We start from the raw sequence: 21,280 nt of genomic DNA, 5'->3' as shown, positions 1-21,280 counted from the left end.
TTTTTTAAGGAACCTCCATACTGTTCTCCATAGTGGCTGTACCAATTCACATTCCCACCAGCAGTGCAAGAGTGTTCCCTTTTCTCCACACCCTCTCCAGCATTTATTGTTTCTAGATTTCTTGATGATGGCCATTCTGACTGGTGTGAGATGATATCTCATTGTAGTTTTGATTTGCATTTCTCTAATGATTAATGATGTTGAGCATTCTTTCATGTGTTTGTTGGCAGTCTGTATATCTTCTTTGGAGAAATGCCTATTTAAGTCTTCTGCCCATTTTTGGATTGGGTTGTTTGTTTTTTTGCTATTGAGCTGCATGAGCTGTTTATAAATTTTGGAGATTAATCCTTTGTCAGTTGCTTCATTTGCAAATATTTTCTCCCATTCTGAGGGTTGTCTTTTGGTCTTGTTTATGGTTTCCTTTGCTGTGCAAAAGCTTTGAAGTTTCATTAGGTCCCATTTGTTTATCTTTGTTTTTATTTCCATTTCTCTAGGAGGTGGGTCCAAAAGGATCTTGCTGTGATTTATGTCATAGAGTGTTCTACCTATGTTTTCCTCTAAGAGTTTGATAGTTTCTGGCCTTACATTTAGGTCTTTAATCCATTTTGAGCTTATTTTTGTGTATGGTGTTAGGGAATGATCTAATCTCATACTTTTACATGTCCCTGTCCAGTTTTCCCAGCACCACTTATTGAAGAGGCTGTCCTTTCTCCACTGTACATTCCTGCCTCCTTTATCAAAGATAAGTTGACCATATGTGCGTGGGTTTATCTCTGGGCTTTCTATCCTGATCCACTGATCTATCTTTCTGTTTTTATGCCAGTACCACACTGTCTTAATTACTGTAGCTTTGTAGTATAGTCTGAAGTCAGGCAGCCTGATTCCTCCAGCTCCGTTTTTCGTTCTCAAGATTGCTTTGGCTATTCGGGGTCTTTTGTTTTTCCAAACAAATTTTGAAATTTTTTGTTCTACTTCTGTGAAAAATGCCAGTGGTAGTTTGATAGGGATTGCATTGAATCTGTAGATTGCTTTGGGTAGTAGAGTCATTTTCACAATATTGATTCTTCCAATCCAGGAGCATGGTATATCTCTCCATCTATTTATATCATCTTTAATTTCTTTCATCAGTGTCTTATAATTTTCTGCATACAGGTCTTTTGTCTCCTTAGGTAGGTTTATTCCTAGATATTTTATTCTTTTTGTTGCAATGGTAAATGGGAGTGTTTTCTTGATTTCATTTTCAGATTTTTCATCATTAGTGTACAGGAATACCAGAGATTTCTGTGCATTAATTTTGTATCCTGCTACTTTACCAAATTCATTGATTAGCTCTAGTAGTTTTTCGGTAGCATCTTTAGGATTCTCTATGTATAGTATCATGTCATCTGCAAACAGTGACAGCTTTACTTCTTCTTTTCCAATTTGGATTCCTTTTATTTCCTTTTCTTCTCTGATTGCTGTGGCTAAAACTTCCAAAACTAGGTTGAATAAGAGTGGTGAGAGTGGGCAGCCTTGTCTTGTTCCTGATCTTAGTGGAAATGGTTTCAGTTTTTCACCATTGAGGACAATGTTGGCTGTGGGTTTGTCATATATGGCCTTTATTATGTTGAGGAAAGTTCCCTCTATGCCTACTTTCTGCAGGGTTTTTATCATAAATGGGTGTTGAATTTTGTCGAAAGCTTTCTCTGCATCTATTGAGATGATCATATGGTTTTTCTCCTTCAACTTGTTAATATGGTGTATCACATTGATTGATTTGCGTATATTGAAGAATCCTAGCATTCCTGGAATAAACCCCACTTGATCATGGTGTATGATCCTTTTAATGTGCTGTTGGATTCTGTTTGCTAGTATTTTGTTGAGGATTTTTGCATCTATGTTCATCAGTGATATTGGCCTGTAGTTTTCTTTCTTTGTGACATCCTTGCCTGGTTTTGGTATCAAGGTGATGGTGGCCTCGTAGAATGAGTTTGGGAGTGTTCCTTCCTCTGATATTGTTTGGAAGAGTTTGAGAAGGATGGGTGTTAGCTCTTCTCTAAATGTTTGATAGAATTCGCCTGTGAAGCCATCTGGTCCTGGGATTTTGTTTGATGGAAGATTTTTAATCACAGTTTCAATTTCAGTGCTTGTGATTGGTCTATTCATATTTTCTATTTCTTCCTGAGTCAGTCTTGGTAGGTTGTGCATTTCTAAGAATTTGTCCATTTCTTCCAGGTTGTCCATTTTATTGGCATAGAGTTGCTTATAGTAATCTCTCATGATCTTTTGTATTTCTGCAGTGTCAGTTGTTACTTCTCCTTTTTCATTTCTAATTCTACTGATTTGAGTCTTCTCCCTTCTTTTCTTGATGAGTCTGGCTAATGGTTTGTCAATTTTGTTTATCTTCTCAAAGAACCAGCTTTTAGTTTGGTTGATCTTTGCTATCGTTTCCTTCATTTCTTTTTCATTTATTTCTGATCTGATCTTTATGATTTCTTTCCTTCTGCTAACTTTGGGGGTTTTTTGTTCTTCTTTCTCTAATTGCTTTAGGTGCAGGGTCAGGTTGTTTACTCGAAATGTTTCCTGTTTCTTAAGGTGGGATTGTATTGCTATAAACTTCCCCCTTAGAACTGCTTTTGCTGCGTCCCATAGGTTTTGGGTCGTCGTGTCTCCATTGTCATTTGTTTCTAAGTATTTCTTAATTTCCTCTTTGATTTCTTCAGTGATCACTTCATTATTGAGTAGTGTATTGTTTAGCCTCCATGTGTTTGTATTTTTTACAGATCTTTTCCTGTAATTGATGTCTAGTCTCATAGCATTGTGGTCAGAAAAGATACTTGATACAATTTCAATTTTCTTAAATTTACCAAGGCTTGATTTGTGACCCAAGATATGATCTATCCTGGAGAATGTTCCATGAGCACTTGAGAAAAATGTGTATTCTGTTGTTTTTGGATGGAATGTCCTATAAATATCAACTAAGTCCATCTTGTTTAATGTATCATTTAAAGCTTGTGTTTCCTTATTTATTTTCATTTTGGATGATCTGTCCATTGGTGAAAGTGGGGTGTTAAAGTCCCCTACTATGATTGTGTTACTGTCGATTTCTCCTTTTATGGCTGTTAGTATTTGCCTTATGTATTGAGGTGCTCCTATGTTGGGTGCATAAATATTTACAATTGTTATATCTTCTTCTTGGATCGATCCCTTTATCATTATGTAGTGTCCTTCTTTGTCTCTTCTAATAGTCTTTATTTTAAAGTCTATTTTGTCTGATATAAGAATTGCTACTCCAGCTTTCTTTTGATTTCCATTTGCATGGAATATCTTTTTCCATCCCCTTACTTTCAATCTGTATGTGTCTCTAGGTCTGAAGTGGGTCTCTTGTAGACAGCATATATATGGGTCTTGTTTTTGTATCCATTCAGCCACTCTGTGTCTTTTGGTGGGAGCATTTAGTCCATTTACATTTAAGGTAATTATTGATATGTATGTTCCTATTCCCATTTCCTTAATGGCTTTGGGTTCGTTATTGTAGGTATAGTCCTTCTGTTGTGTTTCTTGCCTAGAGAAGTTCCTTTAGCATTTGTTGTAAAGCTGGTTTGGTGGTGCTGAACTCTCTCAGCTTATGCTTGTCTGTAAAGGTTTTAATTTCTCCATCAAATCTGAATGAGATCCTTGCTGGGTAGAGTAATCTTGGTTCCAGGTTTCTCTCCTTCATCACTTTCATTATGTCCTGCCACTCCCTTCTGGCTTGTAGAGTTTCTGCTGAGAGATCAGCTGTTAACCTGATGGGGATTCCCTTGTGTGTTATTTGTTGTTTTTCCCTTGCTGCTTTTAATATGATTTCTTTGTGTTTAATTTTTGACAGTTTGATTAATATGTGTCTTGGCGTATTTCTTCTTGGATTTATTCTGTATGGGACTCTCTGTGCCTCCTGGACTTGATTAACTATTTCCTTTCCCATATTAGGGACGTTTTCAACTATAATCTCTTCAAATATTTTCTCAGTCCCTTTCTTTTTCTCTTCTTCTTCTGGAACCCCTATAATTCGAATGTTGGTGCATTTAATGTTGTCCCAGAGGTCTCTGAGACTGTCCTCTGTTCTTTTCATTCTTTTTTCTTTATTTTGCTCTGCATCAGTTATTTCCACTATTTTATCTTCCACCTCACTTATCCGTTCTTCTGCCTCAGTTATTCTGCTATTGATCCCATCTAGAGTATTTTTCATTTCATTTATTGTGTTTTTAATCGATGCTTGATTCATCTTTAGTTCTTCTAGGTCCTTGTTAACTGTTTCTTGCATATTGTCTATTCTATTTCCAAGATTATGGATCTGGGAAATAGAATCTTGGATCAGCTTTACTATCATTATTCTGAATTCTTTTTCAGGTAGACTGCCTATTACCTCTTCATTTGTTAGGTCTGGTGGGTTTTTATCTTGCTCCTTCACCTGCTGTGTGTTTTTCTGCTTTCTCATTTTGCTTATGTTACTGTGTTTGGGGTCTCCTTTTTGCAGGCTGCAGATTCGTAGTTCCCGTTGTTTTTGGTGTCTGTCCCCCGTGGCTAAGGTTGTTTCAGTAGGTTGTGTAGGCTTCCTGGTGGGGGGGACTAATGCCTGTGTTCTGGTGGTTGAAGCTCGATCTTGTCTTTCTGGTGGACAGGTCCACGTCTGGTGGTGTGTTTTGGGGTGCCTGTGGCCTTATTATGTTTTTAGGTATCCTCTCTGCTAATGGGTGGGGTTGTGTTCCTGCCTTGCTAGTTGCTTGGCATAGGGTGACCAGCACTGTAGCTTGCTGGTCGTTGACTGAAGCTGGGTGCTGGTGTTGAGATGGAGATCCCTGGGAGATTTTCGCTGCTTGATATTATGTGGAGCTGGGAGGTCTCTTGTGGACCCGTGTCCTGAAGTTGGCTCTCCCACTTCAGAGGCACAGCACTAACTCCTGGCTGCAGCACCAAGAGCCTTTCATCCACCCGGCTCAGAATAACAGTGAGAAAAAGTAGAAAGAAATAATTAGTAGAAGAAAGAAAGAGAGATTGAAAGAAAGGAAGAAGGGAAGTAAGGAAGGAAGGAAGAAAGAAAGAAAGGAGGGAGGGAGGAAGGATGGAAAGAAAGGAAAGAAAGGAGGGAGGGAGGGAGGAATGAAAGCAAAAGGAAGAGTGAATGGAAGAAGAGAGGGAGGGAGGGAGGAAGGAAAGAAAGAAAGAAAGACAGAAGGGAGGGAGGAAGGAAAGAAAGAAAGAAAGACAGAAGGGAGGGACGGAGGGAGGAAGGAAAGAAAAAGAAAGTGGAAAGAAGAAGGGTGGGAGGGAGGGAGGGATGGAGGAAAGAAAAAGAAAGAAGGAAAGGAGGAGCGGAGGGAGGGAGGGAGGAAGGGAAGGGAGGAAAAAAAGAAAGAGCAGGTAAAGTAAAATAGAATAAAGTATGAAATATAGTAGCGTTATTAAAATTAAAAAGTAATTATTGAAAAAAAACACGGACCGAAAGAACCCTGGGACATATGGTGGAAGCAAAGCTATACAGAGAGAATCTTACACAGAAGATTACACATACACATTCACAAAAAGAGAGCAGGGGGAAAAATCAAAAATCTTGCTCTCCAAGTCCACCTCCTCGATTTGGGATAATTCGTTGTAAAAAGAGGAAAAGGGCGAAAAGTCTGAAATCTTGCTAAGTCCACCTCCTTAATTTGAGATAATTCGTTGTAAAAAGAGGAAAAAAAAGGGAGGGGAAAGTCTTAAATCTTGTCCTCAAGGTCCACTTCCTCAATTTGGGATGATTCGCTGTCCATTCATGCACTCCACAGACGCAGGGCACATCAAATGGACCGTGGAGCTTTAATCCGCTGCCTCGGAGGCTGCACAGAGAGATTTCCCTGTCTCTGCTCTCACAGCTCCCGGGTCTCAGCCTTGGACCTGGCCCCGCCTCTGCGCGTAGGTCGCCGGAGGGCGTCCGTTCTTCGCTCAGACAGGGCGGGTTTAAAGGAGCCGCTGATTCGGGGGCTCTGGCTCACTCAGGCAGAGGGCAGGGAGGGGAATGCCCTCTCCTCGCGCACCAGGCAACAAAAGGGAAAAAAGTCTCTTGCCTCTCCGGTAGCTCCAGACCCTTTCCCCGGACTCCCTCCGGGCTAGAACTAACCCCTTCAGGGTCTCTTCCTGCCGCCAGCCCCAGACCTCTCCCTGCGCTCCGAGTGAAAGCCGATACCCGAGCCTCAGCTCCCAGCCCCGCCCGCCCTGGCGGCCGAGCAGACAAGTCTCTCGGGCTGGTGTGTGCCTGAGGGCACCGATCCTCTGTGCCAAAATCTCTCTGCTTTGCCCTCCACACCCCTGTTGCTGTGCTCTCCTCCGCTACTCCGAAGCCTTCCCCCTCCGCCACCTGCAGTCTCCGCCCTCGAAGGGGCTTGTAGTGTGTAGAAACCTTCCCTCCTTCACGGCTCCCTCCCACTGGTGCAGGTCCCGTCCATATCCTATTGTCTCTGTTTATTCTTTTTTTCTTTTGACCTACCCAGGTATGTGGGGAGTTTCTTGCCTTTTGGGGGGTCTGAGGTCTTCTGTCAGCGTTCAGTAGGTGTTCTGTTGGAGTTGTTCCACGTGTAGATGAATTTCTGATGTATCTGTGGGGAGGAAGGTGATCTCCGCGTCTTACTCTTCCGCCATCTTCCTCCGGCTCCTTCTTTCTAAACATAACTGAAATTTCAGTAACTGAAGTGAGAATCACTGTAGAAGTATAAGGAATGCCCTTTGCCCTCAAGAAAAAAAAATCACACACAAATAATTAGAAATTAATTATTGTTTAAATTTTGTGAAAATACAAAGTAAGAATTCAAAAATGGGAGAAGACAGGAGTAATTATAGGGATGATAAATGAGACAAGCTCAGATTTGAAGGATCCTTGAGGTTCAAGTGGATGTAGTATGAAAACAAAAAACAACCACTTAGAAGATAGCATCTCTTTTTCTTTTTTAGAAGAGCATGGAAATAAGGATCAGAAAACCTGAAGTTAAAGTCTGTGCTAGTTTGAGCAACTGACTATACGTTTCTTGAACCATATTTTCTCATTTGTCAAATGAGAGATTTATAAGGAACCAATGACTGAGGTACTGTTCCAGTATTAATCTACTAAAAGCAACAAAACTAACTTTAACTTTGAACTAAATTCTTCTGAATAGGGTGCCTTCTGTAAACTTTTTCTCAAGTCTTGAACTGGGAAAGGGGAGCTTTCAAATTAACTAGCACAGCTGACCCTCTTGGGATGGGGCCTTCCATTTGGAAGGATTTTGAAAAGAGTAACATTCCTGGTCTTTTCCCCTACCCCTCATTTTCTCTTCTTCTTTGGATGAAGAGTGAATTATTTGATTGGTAATTTGAGATTTTTTTTGCTTTTAATTTTATAATCAGATAACCCTTCTGGACTATTCTCTCTTAGTCAGTAAGGAGCCTGCCCTTGCAGAGATGGCCTATGGCTATCCAGTTTAGTCATTCAGTAGGATTTAGATACTAACTCCGGGGGAAGGTATTAGGAAGCCCTTATGTGTGCATAAGTCATGTTCTATAATCCAAGCTACTCTTTCTTTCACACTCTTCTGTCTATATTTCATTTACTACTGAAATTTAAGGGAAAGATCGTTGTTCTCATTATGCCCTGAGCTAGCACAGAGGATCAGATTGTCAAATCAGAAGCATAAAATAAGTTTACCTAGTGTTATATATTGCCAATTGTTTCAAGGAAACAAGCAATCAAGAAACATGGACGGAAAAAAGGCGGGGGTGGGTGGGCGGGGGTGAGATCTAGGACATTCCAAGTGGCTCCTCAGGTCTTTATTTTTTGTATCAGGCATGCCTTCCAACCTGGAGTAATAGAAGAAATTTTCAGAAAGTTTTGCAAATCACCTCATCTAGCAGAGATTTTTAGGTTATGAAACATCTGTATTTTATAGCCAGATTGTTATAGGCCTCATGTGGCATTTTCCAGGGAACTGTGTTTCAAAAACTCACAGATTCTAGATTTGTCTACCATAAGCTAACCAACCATGGACATCCTACTGAGAGTACTTTATAGATAAGAACTCTCTTCCTAGTAAATGTTATTAGTTTATTTACCAGAAAGTGCCTTATGAGCATGTTTACAAGAAAGATAATGCAGGAGGTCACTTTCTTTCCCTGAGTGTGTCTCTTGGTAATCAGAGAGAAATAAATCACAAGCCACTGTTTTAACATCCTCTTCCCCAGACCCACTCAATTCCTACAGACTAGGGTAGAAAAGTACATACAGGAGTGGGAATAGACATAGTATAGCTTCTGACATTAATCCAAATAATTATTATTGTTTGTTATGAGCAGAAATAATATAAGAAAACTTTTATCTTGGAGAAGAAGAGCCTAGCCAGACATTATAGAAAAGTTTAGGGGTGAGTAAATGGGGATAGATTGACCAGTCAGAAGGCATGAGATGGTGAGTCGAGCCTTACAGTAGTAACAATGACAATGGGGAGGAAGGAGTGAAACCCAAAGGTATTTTTAAAGAAAGAAATGTAAGAAACTGGCAACTTTAAGAATAGAATAAAGGTAAGACAAGAGTTTCCTCTACAACTTCTAGTGAAGGAGATGAAACTGAAAGTGGTAAAATTAAATAAATAGCATTATTTGCAGAGTGAATCAGTCATAAAAAAAAGAGATAATCTGAATTTAATTGATAAGTGAGAAGGTATGACATCATCCAAAAGGCAGTAAGCCAGATAGTTTTATTGGAAAAAAGCAAGTTTGGGGAATATGAGAAAATTTGGAAATGAGAAAAATCTAATAGTTCATTCATTCCATTAACAAATGTGCATTGAACATAATACTTTGTGTTATTTCTAGCCTTGGAGATATAGATGTGCATAAAACAACTGCAAACAAACAAAAACAAACAAAAATCCCTGCCCTTCCTTATTCAGTTCCCCTGTGCTTTTCTTATCTGATCTCTTACTACCCCCAGACTCTGTCCTCAGTGAAAAAAATCATATTCTTAATTTCATCTTCCTAGAATGTGCTTCCACCGCATCCTTCACCAAGAGGTCATGTCAGGAGATTTCTCTTCTTAAACACTTTCACCTTCTGAAGCATATGCAGTCAGTGCTCTGCTCATGTACGCCCACACTTACCCCTCCAGTGCATGTCAGTCTGATTCCCAACTGCCAACATGATGGCATTTTAAATGTTTCTATATTCTAAATAATCCTTGAAAGTTTCCTTTCACTGATGAAGTCCACTTTGGCCACCCCTATGGCAGTCAAGAAGTGATGTGGCATTAAAGCCTGTGAAGAACAACCCACAGTCAGTGACTGGTAGTAGTCAGTGTATACATACTCCACTTCCCTCACCCCTAAGGTTGGATGTCTTTGAGAGATGTGGCCTGTACTGCAGAGGTTCTCCAGCAAGGTCATGGTCCAGTCCCCCACAGTGGAAGCTGGCTTACTAAGCCTTCATTAGCCACCTTTCTTTGTCTTAGTTAGAATTGCTATAGGCAAGGATAACTGAACACAGCCTTTCCTATCCAAAATATCATTTACTGACTATGTTTTTAGCTGTGGGACTACAGTTGGAGATTGTTAGTTGCCAATCTTTCCTTTGGAAAAAGCAAAACAAAGCAAAGCAAAAAACCTAAGACTTTTAGTTGCTGAAATCCTTTGCAATCAATGACTGGGCAATATTAGTATCTTGGCAGGTTCCATCAGAAATGTGCTCCTTACAGGCATCACGCTACACTGGTCACTAATTGGCATTTGGCATTCACTTTGAAAGTTTCAGGAACTAAACAGTAGAAGCAGCAATATCAAGGATGTCAAGATACCATGACATGACACTACTCATATCAAGTTGAGTAGGGAAACTACTGGTTTTACTGGTGTGATCACACTCATAAGGGTTGCTTTAAAATGTGCTGCTGGTGGAGCTGATGACTCTAACAGAGGTGGAGCTCTTTATGGGGAAATGAGGAGTCTGAGTGTCAGAGGCAAATGCCTGACTGTTTTGTTCAAACTCACTACTTTCAGTTTAAGGATTCTCAAAAGATAGTTGATAATATATACATGCACTAGACTTCCTGCTCTGCAAGTTTAATTTTGAACATATAGTCAAGGTAGAATTTTATCTTTAGAAAAGATTTATGGACATTTTCATGCATTCCATCTTGATATCAATCATAGTCTTTATGGTTGTTTTGATATTAATCTAACATTATAAAGTCACTATCCAAAACTTCTCAGGATATAATGAACATACACTAAAATTTAAAATAAATGTCCTTGACACACATGCCAAGAGAAAATAAGTCATTAGATTTCATGATGTAGACATGTCAGTTTTCTAGCAAATTTCATTCACTGATTCATTCAGTCACTTATGTCAGGCAATAGATTGAACAGTGACTTAAATATACAGTAAAAAAAAAACAACAACCAAGAAACAAACAACAAAAACACCTGCCTTCATGGAGATTAATTCTAGAGAAGAAAATGGCAGTTAGAAAAAAAGTTTAAAAAAATAATATAGATGTTAACAAGTGCTATGGAGAAAAAATATATACATCAAGGGAATGTGACAGGACATGGTGAGGTGGGTTTGGGGGAATAGCTATTTTAAATGAGGTAGTCAGGGAAAAACTCTTCAAGGTGATTCAGTAAAAGCAGAAAGGGGGTGACAGAGTGAGCCATGCCAGTATCTACTGTAAGAGTCTATCAAGCAGAGAGAACAGTGGATACAAAGACCCTAACATAGAAATGTTTCTGCACAGTAATTAACTCAGCACCACGTGGAGAGGAATACATGTGAAAAGGAGTAGTGGAGATGTGGTAAGAGAGGTAGCAATGGTCTGATCATATAAGCCCCCGTGAGCCATTCTAAGGTGTTTGGTTCTTAATATTGTATAAGTCGTTTGGGAAACCACTGGAAGATTCAGAGCAAAGGAAGGACATTAACTGACTTATATTTTAGTACTGTCAATCTGGCTAACATGTTAGAAATGGAGTATATTAGTCAGATTAGGCAAATGGTTGTTAAAAAATAAATCACCTTCAAGTCACAATGGCTTAACATAATAGCAGTTTATTTATTTATTTATTTATTTTGTTCATAGAACTAAGTGAATATGAGTGTTTGGCAGAGAAGAGCTCTGATCCAAGTAGCCAATAAGGGATTCAGGGTTGTGTATCTTGTGGCTCCCTCAGAGCCCCAGCCCAAGGGTGTCTGCTACCTCCTTCTACTCCTCAGCCAGTCAGAGGAGGAGAGAAGGAGAGCCTCTGAGAAGCAGTGCATATTATTTCCAACAATAGTTCACTGGCCAGAACTCCATCACATGGATGTATCTAACAGCAAAGTAGGCTAGGAAATGCTGTCTAAATCCATGTTCAGGAGGAGAAGGAAGTGGGTTTTGGAGAACAATTATAGTCTTTGCTATAGGGAAGAGAGGCAGAAACAGGGAACTAGTTGGGAAGTTGATTTTGTCCAAGAGAGAGATGATGGCAGCCTGCTCCAAAGTGGTGGCAGTGGACATAATGCAAGATGATGCGAAGAATTTCCCAAGCTCTTGTTTTTCTATTTTTGGTGGAGGAGAAGCAATATTAAAAGATGCTTTATGAAAAAAATTGTTCAGATCAAATATGATTAGAAAATGCTGGACGTCTTTACAGAAGATTTCTTAGAACTTTTATTAAGCATAGGATTTTTTGTTTGTTCTGTTTTTGTTTTTTATTGCCTAAAGATAAATGTAATAGGCAGTTGTCTAAAGGAATTCTTCAGAAATTTTTTAACAGACAGTATCACGTAAATAGTATTCCATAGAATATCCTTTGGGAAGAGAAATGAATTATTGTTTAGAAGACAAGACTTTGGTCTTTGACCCATACTTCCTGTGTGACTTTGGGTGAGTTTTTAACTCCCTTTGAAATACTATCCTTGATTCTGAAATGAACCTGTTACTGCTTAGACTGCTATCCTTACAGGGTTATACAAGTCAAATAAAATATTGTACATGTGAGCACTGTAAGTATAAAAGAATGTTATTATAACTGTTTCTGTAACTTAGAAAGAGCAGAGCACATGGAGATGCAGAGTTTTTACCATGAGGAGGCTGCATGTCTGACCATCAAGGAGTCCTACAGTGTAGTATCATCTTGACAATGGCCACTGGGCTGGGCCTCAGGCTTTTACACCCTGGAACTGGTGAAAATAGATCTGCAAAGCCAAAATTCTACCTGTCAACTCATAACATAGAGTTGTATGTAAACAGGACTCCTAAAGTATTAATTTAAAATAGTCTGGGACCACTATGTTTGTGACCCCCATTCATGACACCTTCTTTCCAATATAGGAATATTTGAGAATGCCAAGTAAAGAGTTTAATGTTTGTTTAATGAACACATTGAATCAGAGAGAAAAACAATACGTATGTTGTGGAGGGTATTCTCTTTCGGCCTTGATGAGAACTGATGCACATAAGCCCTCAGCTCTTCAGTGAGCATGTCAGTTGTATTGAGTGTCTAGGTCAGCTCTCCATTACTGGGCTGAGAGGATGCCTCTTTCTAAGCTACACAAATTGAGCAAATTTTTCACTTCAAACTGTCTTGTTACAAATTGGACAGAGAACCAATGATTTGATTTTAATTTAGTCATAGTCACTTTCTTTTTGTGGTTTCCTGTGATTACACTGGGTTACCTGGGAATGCCCAATGGCCTGAATGACTCATTCACAGTTGATTAATCTTATCCATTATGTCAGGTGCTATCAGTTAACCATGAGCAGTCTCATTACTTATATGAAAGACTTGGGGCTTAACATCAATGAGGGAAAGACCCAGCTAAGGAGAAAATGGTAGTGGCTATGGTTGATGCTAAAGTTTATAAAACATATAAGAATTTTAGATTGGGTAAAGTAGAAGTTAGGAATCAAAATGCAAATATAGAGCAATGAGCAACATGTTTCCACTGCGAGAGCATCTGCCTGCCCTCTGTTGAGCATAATGCCAAGTGGTTGGAATGGCTTAGCTGTTTTCATTCTATCATTTTCACTTTATTTTTCCCCTTCACTTTTGAAGGATAATTTTGCTGAATATAAAAACAGATTGGTAGCATTTTCTCTCAGCATTTTCAATATTTCACTCTACTTTCTTCTTGCTTGTGTGGTTTATTACAAGAAATCTATTGTAATTCTTATCATTGTTCCTCTACAAGTAAGGCAGTTTTCCCCTCTGGCTTCTTTCAAGACTTTTGTCTTTGGTTTTCTGCAGTTTAAATAGGATGTATTTATCCTGTTTGGTATTCACTGAGCTTCCTAGATTTTGGTTAGATGTTTGTCATGAAATTTTGGGAAGTTCTAAGTCATTAATTTGAATATTTTCCTGCTCTGTTCTCTCTCTCTTCTCCTTCTGGAATTCCAATGAGTTACACCTTTTGACTGTCTCATATTTATTCAGTGTTTTATTATGTCTATTTATCTTTTCCCATTCTTTTCTCTCTTTGCATTTCAGGCTGGGAAGTTTCTACTGACATATGTTCAAGCTCACTGATTCTTTTTGTTGCTATGCTGTCTACTGATGGGCCCATCAAAGACATTCTTCATTTCTGTTACAAAATTTTGATTTCTATTGTTTCTTAGTATTTTCATCTCTCTGCTTACATTCTCCATCTGTTCTTGCTTATTGTCTAACTTTTCCACTAGAACCCTTAAATATTAAACATAGTTAAGTTCCCTGTCCAATAATTCCAACATGTGTGTCATATCTGTCTTGTTCTGATGATTGCTTTATCTCTTTCTACCGTGTTTATTTCTTGCCTTTTAGAATGCCTTATGATTTTGTTGTTGTTATTGTTGAAAGCCATATATAAGAACTAAGGTAACTAGGTCTTTAGTGGGTATATTTATATTATTCTATCTGGATGTTGAACTGTTTAATGCCTGATGTGGCCACGGGTTCCAGAGGCTTCAAATTCCTCATGTCTATTTTTTTTGGTCTTTTTGACTTTGGACTTTTCTAAATATGTCTCTTCAGAGTCAGTCTGTGTTTCGTAGCTCTTTCAGCTATAATTCTCTATTACTGTACTGGGTACAGTGCAGCTGGGGCTACTCTTTGTTGTGGTGCACAGGCTTCTCATTGCGGTGGCTTCTCTTGTTGTGAAGCCCAGGCTCTAGGCGCGTAGGCTTAGTTGCTCCACGGCATGTGGCCTCTTCCTGGACCAGGACTCAAGCCCATGTCCCCTGCATTGGCAGGCGGATTCTTTTCTTTTTTTTCTTTTTAACATCTTAGTGGAGTATAATTGCTTTACAGTGGTGTGTTAGTTTCTAATGTATAACAAAGTGGATCAGCTATACATATACATATATCCTCATATCTCCTCCCTCTTGCATCTCCTTCCCACCCTCCCTATCCCACCCTTCTAGGTGGTCACAAAGCACCAAGCTGATCTCCCTGTATTATGCGGCTGCTTCCCACTAGCTATCTATTTTACATTTGGTAGTGTATATATGTCCATGCCACTCTCTCACTTCGTCCCAGCTTACCCTTCCCCCTCTCCGTGTCCTCAAATCCATTCTCTACGTCTCCGTCTTTATTCCTGTCCTGGCAGGCGGATTCTTAACCACTGCACCACCAGGGAAGCCCTATGATAGAGTTTTTTAAATTAGAAGGCATGGGCTATATATCAGAACTTTAATAATCACAACATAGAGATCCCATAAAACGTTGATCTTAAAACTTTAAAATTTTCCTCACTTGATTTTTGGTATTAGTTTACTACTTATTATTATTTTGACACATTTAAAAATGTACTCTATGAAAAATATGGCACTTATAATACTATTCACCAATTATTTCCAACTCTCCATTTCTAGGCATTTGGTTGGATTATAGTTTTTGGCATGTGCCGCTTCTGGTCAGAATTCATTGAGCATGGGTAGTTCTCTGGAGTTCATTTTCCCTCTGACACCACAATTAACCTTTTTACAGAGAATGGTTTCTCTGTCCACATTGGTCTTGATGCATTTACAGAATGAACAAGAAGTAAACTTTTGTTGATTTAAACCACTGTGATTTGGGGATTGTTTGTTACTGCAATGTAATGTATCATATTCTGCTCATTACAGAAAAGTCAGTTCTTATTTGTATTTGAATATATACCATTTGCTTATCTAATTAGTCCTAGTAGCAATTTATGCCAAATAATAAGAGTTCTGATTTCAACTTATTGATATCTTTTTTTTTTTTTTTTTTTTTTTTTTTTTTTTTTTTTTTGTAATCTCAGTAGGAAAAGATGGTTTGGTTAAGTTGCCTCCCTGTGATTTATTCTCCAGCAAGTTAATTTTATAGCTGCTTGTTTTATAGTAAGTTTCATTGCTTTCGTACACTTCAGAATTAAAAATGTGTCCTTTGTATAGCAACATTTCATTTACAGAATAAATATTGGTTAAATAAAGTAGTGAATGCAGATTTAGTACTTTATTTTTTCAAATTTTTCTTCTCTAAGTACCATTTATTTTTTAATTTAATTTTACATATAACCACAAGTTTATCAGGAATTCATTATAAACACATCTTTATTGATTTACCTGTGGGAATATTCCAGACATTTATTATTTAAGGGAGCATTTTCTGACATATTTTTCATGGAATAATTTGTTTTGACACCATGTTACAGTGTGTACTCATTTCATATATCTGCATATTCCTTAAAATGTTAAGTATAGTGGGAATTTATGTTAATATATTTGAATTTCAAATGCATTTGGAGGATCTTGCTGCTTTTTAGGGCAACATTACTATGAATTCTTTTGGAAAATTAAGATTTATCTTATCTTTATTTCTCTTTATTAATGATTAAGATTTTATAAAATGACTTTACTTACAGTGAAAAATCATCATCATGTTTACTCCCAAATTAAATTTAATATCAGCCTTAAATTTCATATCTTGTTAAATCAGAGTTGTAGCTGTAAGATAATTTATAATTGTAAACTATTTCCAATAATTTCTCTTGAATAAGAGATATGAGTGGTAAAATAATCAATATAATCAATATTTTGAAGTTTAAACATTTGATTCCAGGAATATAAAAATCTAGGGTAGAGGTTCAGTCAGATGTGTGAAGGTTCTGTAACAAAGAAGCTGTAAACAAAGATTGATATCTTGTGAAATTTGAAGGATTTATTGGGAGTAAAAACCTGAAAGGAACAGCAAGGCACTACCAAAAAGAGGTGAGTCCCATCCAAACATATGTAGAGGGCCAAATTGCTTTTCAAGAGGTCAATGTTAAGTCCTTTGGAAAAGATAGTGATATGAGCACCAACCTTCAATATTTGTCTCCCTCTCATCATACTGACTAAAATGATAAAATGAAAATAAGTAAGCATGGGGAGGAAAACTCATGTCAGCATGGAGCGAATGCCATCTCAATAGATGCAGAAAAAGCTTTTCACAAAATTCAATACCCATTTATGATAAAATCTCTCCATAAAGTGGGATAGAGGGAGCATAACATAATAAAGGCCAAATATAACAAACCTACAGCTAGCATCATACTCAATGGGGAAAAGCTAAAAGCATTTCCTTTAAGATCAGGAACAATACAAGGATGTCCATTCTTTCCACTTTTATTCAACATAGTTCTGGAAGTGCTAGCCATGGCAATCAGATATGAAAAATAAATAAAATGAATCAAAATTGGAAAAGAAGAAGTGAAACTGTCACTGTTTGCAGATGACATGGTACTATGCATAGAAGATCCTAAAGATGCTACCAGAAAACTACTAGAGCTCATTAATGAATTTGGTAAAGGTGCAGGATACAAAATTAACACACAGAGATCTGTTGCATTTCTATACACTAACAACAAAAGATCAGAAAGAGAAATTAAAGAGGCAATCCCATTTACCATCACATCAAAAAAAATAAAATAAAATAAAATACCTATGGATAAACCTACCTAAGGAGGCAAAGACCTGTACTATGAAAACTATAAGATGTTAATGAAAGAAATCAAAGATGACACAAAGAAATGTAAAAGATATACCATGTTCTTGGATTGGAAGAATCAATATTGTCAAAGTGACTATACTATCCAAGGCAATCTACAGATTCAATCCAATCCCTATTGAATTATCATTGGCATTTTTCACAGAACTAGAACAAAAATATTGTAAATTTATATGGAGACACAAAAGACCCCGAATAGCCAAAGCAATCTTGATAAAGAAAAATGGAGCTGGAGGAGTCAGGCTCCCTGACTTCAGATTATGCTACAAATCTACAGTCATCAAAACAGTATGGTTCTGGCACAAGAAACAGAAATATAGATGAATGGAACAGGATAGGAAGCCCAGAAATAAATGCACTCACCTATGGTCAATCTACGACAGAGAAGGCAAGACTATACAATGGAGAAAAGATAGTCTCTTCAATAAAAATGCTGAGAAAACTGGACAGCTACATGTAACAAAAGATATTAGAACAATTCTTTAATACCATACACAAAAATAAACTCAAAGTGGATTAAAGACCTAAATATAAGACCAGATACTATAAAACTCTTAGAGGAAAATATAGGAAGAACACTCTTTGTCATAAACTGCAGCAATATCTTTCTTGCCTGTCTCCTGGAGTAATGGAAATAAAAACAAAAACAAACAAATGGAGATATATGTATAGCTGATCCACTTTGTTATACAGCAGAAAGTAACACACCATTGTAAAGCAACTATACTCCAATAAACATGTTAAAAAAAACTTACTATCTTCTCACCTGTGAGGTCTGTTCTGATCTTTCCAGGCATGCAATGGTAGTTTAGTAGTTCTGCCTTCTCCCTTATCTTGTAATTTTTGTTATCTTCCCAAGCAGTGATCACTCCTCTCACATCTTCTTGCTCTGAAGAGGCTAATTTAGAAATATCTCTTGATGTCTTTTTCCTTTTCCACAAGCGTTCTCTCATTCTGGGCTTAATCCTCTTAGCCACTATTCTTTGTCTGTTATGGCTATTCAACAAATATTTGTAAATAAAATAAAATAAACAAATGGGACCTAATTAAACTCAAAAGCCTTTTCACAGCAAAGGAAACTATAAACAAAACAAAAGGACAATCCACAGAATGGGAGAAAATATTTGCAAATGATGTGACCTACAAGGGATTAATCTCCAAAATTTACAAACAGCTCATGCGGTTCAATATCAAAAAAACAACCCAATCAAAGAATGGGCATAAGACCTGAATAGACATTTCTTCGAAGACATACAGATGGCCAAGAGGCACATGAAGAGATGCTCAACGTCACTATTAGAGAAATGCACATCAAAACTACAATGAGATATCACCCCACACCATTCAGAATGGACATCATCAAAATGTCTACAAACAGTAAATGCTGGAGAGGGTGTGGAAAAAAAGGAACCCTTCTACACTGTTGGTGGGAATGCAACAACCACTATGGAGAAAAGTGTGGAGGTTCCTTAAATAATCAGAAATAGAGCTACTGTATGATCCATTAATCCCACTCCTGGTCATGTATCTGGAGAAAACCATGGTTTGAAAGGATACATGCACACCAGTGTTCACTGCAGCACTGTTTACAATAGCCAAGACATGGAATCAACCTAAATGTCCATCAACAGACAAATGGATAAAGAAGATGTGGTACATATATACAATGGAATGTTACTCAGCCATTAAAAATAATGAAATAATGTCATTTGCAGCAACATGGAAAGACCTAGGGATTATCATACTAAGTGAAGTAAGTCAGACAGGGAAAGACAAGTATATAATATCACTTACATGTGGAATCTAAAGAGATGATACAAATGAACTTACTTACAAAATGGAAACAGACTCACAGACTTAGAGAATGAACTTATGGTTACCAGGGAGGAAGAGTGGTGGGGAGGGATATACTGGGAGTTTAGGGCTGACATATACACACTGCTATATTTAAAATAGTTAACCAACAACGACCTACTGTATAGCACAGGGAACTCTGCTCAATATTCTGTAATAACCTAAATGGGGAAAGAACTTGAAAAAGAATGGATACATATGTATAACTGAATCACTTTGCTGTACACCTGAAACTAACACAATATTGTTAATCAACTCTACTCCAATATAAAAAAAAAATTTTAAGTACAAAAAATAAATTTCATGAAATAAGTATATAATAACTTAAAAAAAACAAAAAGCTAGGGAATGAGAGCAAGAGAATCAAACTGTTATTTAAAATGTTGTTGTAGTGGGCTTCCCTGGTGGCGCAGTGGTTGAGAGTCCACCTGCCGATGCAGGGGACGTGGGTTCGTGCCCTGGTCCGGGAGGATCCCACATGCCGCGGAGCGGCTGGACCCCTGAGGCTGGGCCCGTGAGCCATGGTCGCTAAGCCTGCGCGTCCGGAGCCTGTGCTCCGCAATGGGAGAGGCCACAACAGTGAGAGGCCCGCGTATCGCAAAAAAAAATAAAATAAAAAGAAAAAATAAAATGTTGTTGTGATCACAAAGTTGCATCAGATTTAGTCTCTCTTCTTGGAACACATGGGCAACTAGCAGTATCCATATCATCTTCCCATTTCTCCTTCATGAATGTACTGCAATTCAACAAATACTGTTATGGATCACGAACTGTTCTCAGTAAACAGAACGATAAAAAAAAAAATCTTAACACAGATTTCACACCCTTCACAAATATTAACTCAAAATTGATCCTAGACCTAAATGTAGAATGTACAACAGTAAAACTCCTAGAAGGTAACATATCATGAAATCTAGGTGACCTTCAGCATGGTGATGACTTTTTAGATGCAACACCAAAGACATCATCCATGAAAGAAATTACTGATGAGCTGGATGTCATTAAAATTGCTCCGCATTTTATGTCTTCAGGGAACTTCAAATTCAAACAACAATGAGATACCACTACACACCTATTATAATGGCCAAAATTCAGATCACTGACAACACAAATACTGGTGAGGATGTGGAGCAACAGGATCTCTCATACGTTGGTAGTGGGAATAAAAAAATGGTCCAGCCACTTTGGAAAACATTTTGGTGGTTTCTTAAAAAAAAAACATACTCTTACCAAATTATTCAGAAGTCACATTCTTTGGTGTGATTGCTCCCAGAGGAGTTGAAAACTTATATCCTACAAAACTTATATCCTACAAAAAATCCTACACATAGATGATTATAGCAGCTTTATTCATAATTGATAAAACTTGGAAACAAGCAAGATGCCCTTTAGTAGGTGAACAGGTAGACTGTGGTACATCAAAACAATGGAATATTATTCAGCACTAAAAAGATGTGAGCTATCAAGTCATGAAAAGATATGGAGGAACTTTACATGCATAATTCTAAGTGAAAGAAGCCAATCTGAACGACTACATACTGTATGTCTCTAACTATATGATATTCTGGAAAAGGCAAAATTATGGAGACAAAAGAGATCAGTGGTTGTCAGGAATAGGGATGAGGAGAGATAAATAGGAAGAGCACAGAGGATTTTTAGGGCAATGAAAGTACTCTGAAGATATTATAATGGTGGATGTATATCATTATAGTTTTGTCCAAACCCACAGAATGTATGATACCAAGTGTGAACCCCAAGTAAACCTTGGATTTTAGGTGATTATGACGGGTAAATGTAGGTTCAAAGTTGGTAAAAAATGTACCATTCTGGTGAGTGACATTGATAATCAGAGACTCTACGCACGTATTGAAGGTACAAATGGCTGTACCTTCTTTTCAATTTGTTGTAAACCTAAAATTGCTCTAAAAGTTTATTTTTAAAAAATCAAAGAATGTACGTACAGAGAGATTGAGTGATATGCCCTCTACTTTATGTTTGAATTTGGATTGAATCTAATGTTTTGCTTTGTTTTTTCCTTCAGGAGTTTGAGTACACTCTGTTGCCTTTAAAAATAGAAGTAAGTTCAACCATATCTGATAGGACCATAATCCTAAATGAGTTATACTTACCTATTGAAAGATTCAGAAAATAAATAAATAAAATGTTAACTACTGGGCTTCCCTGGTGGCGCAGTGGTTGAGAGTCCGCCTGCCGATGCAGGGGACGCGGGTTCGTGCCCCGGTCCAGGAAGATCCCACATGCCGCGGGGCGGCTGGGCCCGTGAGCCATGGCCACTGAGCCTGTGCGTCCAGAGCCTGTGCTCCACCACGGGAGAGGCCACAGCAGTGAGGGGCCCGCGTACCACACACACAAAAAATAATAAATAAATAAAAGTTAACTATTGACTAAAATAAAATGATGCAAAGAGATAATAAATTAAAGGT

The 21,280-nt window shown here is 37.9% G+C and overlaps 1 protein-coding gene across 2 annotated transcripts in view; it reads left to right on the top strand.

Annotated features, from left to right (window-relative positions):
• SPAG16 (sperm associated antigen 16) overlaps positions 1-21,280 on the top strand; it is a gene marked incomplete at both ends in the record, with an annotated part of 879,991 nt that overhangs the window by 328,181 nt on the left and 530,530 nt on the right. The window lies entirely within an intron of this gene.

Source organism: Hyperoodon ampullatus (assembly GCF_949752795.1).
Source record: "Hyperoodon ampullatus genome assembly, chromosome: 8".
Taxonomy (NCBI): Eukaryota; Metazoa; Chordata; class Mammalia; order Artiodactyla; family Ziphiidae; genus Hyperoodon; species Hyperoodon ampullatus.
Note: the sequence above shows the minus strand (reverse complement) of the source record. Positions and strands in the feature narration are given on the sequence as shown.